Here is a 5,837-nt window from a genome sequence, read left to right on the forward strand (position 1 = left end):
ATTGGCCATGTTGGTAGAGTGTTTTAAGCAGCGCAACATTGCACACATATCCAGCATGGAGGCCTACTCATTAGTGGTGAAGTGTTGGTGTTCTGCAGACACTCAGCCGGGCGTGCTGCAGCTGAAATTCCACTATTGCCTGCTGCTGCTCGCACAGTCTCTCCAGCATATGCAAAGTGGAGTTCCACCTTGTTGATACGTTGCATATAAGGTAGTGAGCGTGAAGGCAGAAGTGATTCTGCAGCGCAGACAGATGAGCAGCAGCAGGGTGAAAATGCTGAAATCACGCTAATACTGTCCGCACGTTCAGCATCTTTGACACAAGCGCGTAATTTTTCAGGAAGCTCTGAACCACCAAATTCAGCACATGTGCCAGGCAAGGAATATGCGTCAAACCGGCTAGTCGCAGAGTTGCTACGAGATTTTGACTGTTGTTCCACACCAGGCTTGAGGTTCACCGGCACCAACCACTCATCAGTCTGCTGTTTGATCCCTGTCCTCCGCTTCCACAGATGAGTTTCAGAGTGTCGTTTACTCTTTGTGCTGAAGTTGGTGGTGCATATCTTGCTGTGACCAGATGAGGAAGTGGAATTAGAGGATTATGCAGCCTGAGCAGAGAAATGTCCAGCAATTCTCAGTGGTGGTAGGACATGAGCTAGAACGCCTTCTGCCTCTACATTTACCCAGTGGGCATTTAGGGAGATGTAACGTCCCTGGCCATGGTTACTGTTCCGCATATCAGTGGGTATGTGGACCTTGCCACTGATGGCGTTGCACAGTGCACACCTGATTTGCTCTGCAACGTGTATGCAGGGCTGGGATGACCCACCTGAAAAAGTAGTGGCAACTGGGAGATTTTTAAAACTATCCATCTCCACCAGCTGGACTGGGGTATTTCCTCTTTTGAGGGTTTGGGGGGTGAAGAGCTGAACACTTGCACGAGATGATCTGTGACACTGATGGTGGTTGTGGTGCTGCTGTCACATTCTCTCTTGCGGAAAGGCAGGTAGCCCTGTTGATCGGAACTGGGAGGAAGATGCCAAGACTGCAGCAGAAGAGGGAGCAGGAGGAGGCTCAAATCTGTCATGCTTTTTAAGGTGTATACTCCATTGCACCTCGTGCTTGGAATTCAGATGCCTCGTTATTCAGATTGTGCTCAGGTTCAGAAGATTTATGCCTCGCTTCAGGCTTTGACCTCACATCGTGCAAACCACCCGTTGGTTGTCGTCAGCACATTGGCTGAATAAAAGGAACATCGGGGAGCTCCTTTGAGCTTGCTTTTGTTTGCTCATTTCTTTGGAGTGGTGGTCAGTAGCAGCCAATGCACTGGCTAGGGGCTGTCCGCTATGCTTTTGCACCCTGCTCCCTCTTTTGCTGGACAGCATGACCACCTCTTCCTCCTAACTGCGCACGTCTCTAGGATGGCCTTCGCTCCATGTGGGGTCTAGGACCTAATCATTCATGCATCACCTTCCACCCACTCCTCACCCCTGCCCTTATTGTCAGCCTGCACACTGCTAAAAGACACTGCAGTTGGCAACTGTGTTTCGTCATCCTTTGACATTTGCTGCAGTGGTCCTTTCACCATGTGCCCTAGCTCTCCCACATATGCACCCTCCAACATAACAAGTGGTTGGGCATTAGTGCATTCAATCTCTTCCACTTCTGGGGCAGGGCCGGGTGGATGTGCCACAGAACTCCAGCCAGCAAAGTCATCATAAAGCAGAAGACACTGCTGCATGACTTAGGGCTCAGACTGCTTAGCTAATTTGCACGGGGGTAAAGTGGAAGCCAGATGGTCATGGTCCTGAGATGCCAACTCTGCAGGATACTGGGTGGAAGATAATGTGTGGAAACGAGGCACTCTCAGCCATCCAATCTTAGCACCGCCTCAATATGTTCTGGCATCACCATTCATGTAGTTGTACTGGGCTCTACGAAATGACTCAGAATGTACTATCACCTGTGCGCACCAGAGGAAAGTGTTTCATTTGGGCACATAGCAAGCACAGAACAACCATGTCCTTGCCCTGCAGCAGCTACACCAGCACCGCCACATTAACATCCCCTATTTGATGCTCTTCATTTTTGTGGTTTTGAAGCACACTGCGTCCACAGACATGGCAGAGTAGAACCATTTGTTTTTACGCACACTACTCCCCGAGAGACAGGTGCAGAGTAGTGATGAGCGAACATGCTTGAATAACATCTTATATGAGCGTGCTCAGGCTTGGATAAGACATTATCCAAGCACGTTCGCTCATCACTAGTGCAGAGTATAAAAAATTGGTTTTAAGCACACTACTCCCACAGAGACAGATGCAGAGTAGAAAACATTGATTGTAGGCACGCTACTACCACAGACACGGGTGCAGAGTACACACAGAGGCTTTTTGTAAAAATACGCGCACAAAAAACTTAATACTATTCCTCAATTCAGCTGTGTCCTGTCCCTAAGCAGAGCAGAATGGCGGTGTCATCCGAGAGCAGGCATTTATACAGGCCGTGTCATGTGGTGTGCTGGACAATCTCAGCAACGCCAATACTTTACTTTGCAGTTCGGGTTTGCTCATCATTACATACAGGTGCTTCTCACAAAATTAGAATATCATCAAAAAGTTAATTTATTTCAGTTCTTCAATACAAAAAGTGAAACTCATATAGAGTTATTACAAACCGAGTGATCTATTTCAAGTGTTTATTTCTGTTAATGTTGATGATTATTGCTTACAGCAGATGACATGGCTCCCCAAACCATCACTGATGGTGGAAACTTCACACTAGACCTCAAGCAGCTTGGATTGTGTGCCTCTCCACTCTTCCTCCAGACTCTGGGACCTTGATTTCCAAATGAAATGCAAAATTTAATTTCATCTGTAAACACCTTGGACCACTGAGCAACAGTCCAGTTCTTTTTCTCCTTGGCCCAGGTAAGACGCTCCTGGTGTCAAGCCACTCATGGTTAACAAACGGGCAATCCCTGAATGTGTTGAGGCAGCCAAACAGCCATGAGACATCCAGCCACAGCGACTTGAAAATAGTTTTCGAGCACGCCAAAGAGACTCTATTAGCACACGAGCATATTCGGATAACACATTATCCGAATATGTTGGCTGATCACTATTTAAGAGCAATAGACTCTATCTCCAAGGTAAAAAGCATTGCGGATAATAGACACCCCTGACTGTTTCCCCTCCCCAAATCAAATTAAGATTCTATTCACAAAAACACTGGCATGCCACTTACTATAAAGTAGTTTAATCCAGCTGCAGAATTTATCATTAAACTCGCAGGAACACTTGATGTAAATATTCCCATTCCATGGAGTCAAAGGCTTGCCGTATCTACAGTAATTGTGCAAAAGCTCATGGTTCCTTACACAATATTTGTGACCAATTTGGGTCAATAATTAAGCTCTCCATATATTAGGTAAGGTCGATATCTGGCATAAAGCAAGTTTGTTCCTCATGATTTATATCTAAGATTAGTACTTTTAATCTGTATGCCATAACTATTGTGGGTATTTTTTTAATACTTATTTAAAAGAGATAAAGGGTGATAGGAGCTACATTCTTCGGTTGACTTATCTGGCTTGGGGATGACCACGCATCACAAAAGGATAGGGGTAGTGAACCTCTTGACTGGGCCTCAGAAAGGGTTTGTAATAGGATTGGACCTATTTTATGGATATATGGTATCTTTTGTATAATTATGTTGGCATACCATCAGGCCCGGGAACTTTCCCACTTAAAATGACTTTATGGCATCACAAACATCATCCAAATGAATATCCTTGACCAGAAGTAACTGACTCTCAGTAGTGAGTTTGAGAAACTTAATATGATCTAGATACTCATTAATCTCTGCAATTGTATGACACAGCTGGGAACCTTAACCCTGCTGTTCTGTTGGTCAAAAATGACCGACTTTGAACTTCAATATTCTTTAAAATATTCAAGATGCGGCTCTGAAACCCGTGGCCGACCGACCCATCCTCATGTAAGTCAATCAACCACAAGTTTCAGAACCGCATCTTGAACACCCCAAAAAATACCAAAGTTCAAAATAGGTCTCCCCAGACCGAACAGAACAGCAGGGTTAAAGGGAACCTGTCACCCCGTTTTTTCAGTACGAGATAAAAATACTGTTAAATAGGGCCTGAGCTGTGTGTTACTATAGTGTATTTTGTGTACCCTGATTCCCCACCTATGCTGCCGAAATAACTTACCAAAGTCGCCGTTTTCGCCTGTCAATCAGGCTGGTCAGGTCATATGGGTGTGGCGACATCGCTGTTTCTTCCCCCAGATCTTGCATATCTTTCCGTTGGTGGCGTAGTGGTTTGCGCATGCCCAACTTCTGAGTCCACTGCACAGGGCATTTTTACTGCTTTTTTTTTCTACAGCAAAACCTGATTTCTTGGCAAGAAAGAAGCTGCGGCAAAAAGGCAGGTGTTTTTTTTTTTTTTTAATTTGTTTATTAAGCAATAGTGATGAGCGAGTGTACTTGTCGCTCGGCTTGTCTCCGAGTATTTGCAACTGCTCGGAGATTTCGTTTTTGTTGACGCAGCTGCATGATTTACGGCTGCTAGCCAGCATGAGTACATGTGGCAGTTGCTTGGTTGCTAGGGAATCCCCACATGTATTCAAGCCGTCCATCCGCTGTAAATCATGCAGCTGAGGCAATGAAAACTAAATCTCCGAGCAGTTACAAATACCACCCGAGCAACGAGTACACTCGCTCATCACTAAACAACAAAGAAAGGAAAACATACACATTTTGCATATGACCAGATCAGCATATACTCCCTCATCATAATAGTTATGGAAAACAGTAAGTGTATATAATGAGTTTTCGATAATACAAATCCCAATGCATATACTTGGTCATACAGAACTTTAAATATTACAGTACATCTAAAGTACCTATCCTATCTTCAAAATGGAACACTAAAACTACCTTACTGCCAAAGACAATTTCCATATTGTTAACAATATTATGCTACTGTGTTGTGTGAGCCAATGTATATTTTACCACTATCTCTGGCATATTGGAGCTAGGTCATTAACCACGCGATGACATAGTGAAATACGATGAGTTCCATATATCACAATTTTTATTAAATTTCCCTAAGCAGCCCCTGCTTTGGTATAATGTTCGCTCATAAGGTATAATTGAGTTTACCATTTCTATCCGGGCCCTGAGAGATGGAGGCGTATTACCCATCCAGCGTAAGGCTAATATTTTTTCTCTCAGAAAGATTTTAACATGTTGCCCCCACATCTCTTCCTCCAGCACTCCAAATAAGCATACTAATGGATTCAAAGGGACGGGAATATGTACAAGAGAGGTCAACAACGAAGTTGGCTTGTTCCAAAAAGACAGGATAACTGGAAATCCCCATACCATATATATATATATATATATATATATATATAAAATCTGCATCCTCTGTATGGCATCTTAGGCATTCTGAAGAATGAGACCACCCCATTCTAAATAGTCGTTTCGGGGTTAAATATGATTGGTGTATTATATACATTTGGACCATTTTATTATTAGCCGACGGAGATACCTTAGTTGGGGATTCAAGGATCGTCTCCCAGTCCTCATCTTGAAGATCCGGAACCAGGAGTCTCCATTTTTCTCTTACTGTCAATGAAGCAGAATCAGCGCCTACGGATAACATGTATGTATGTAAAGCGGAGATAAGACCACTGGGTCCCTGTGATTTAAGGATCCCTATTAGTGGGAAGGATGATATTATTTGCGCCAGATTTACATTACTTAAATGTGATTGAATTGCTGATCTGAGTTGCAGATAGCGAAAGAACTGGGGT

This window comes from Ranitomeya imitator, chromosome 3 (assembly GCF_032444005.1).
Source record: "Ranitomeya imitator isolate aRanImi1 chromosome 3, aRanImi1.pri, whole genome shotgun sequence".
NCBI classification, from domain to species: Eukaryota; Metazoa; Chordata; class Amphibia; order Anura; family Dendrobatidae; genus Ranitomeya; species Ranitomeya imitator.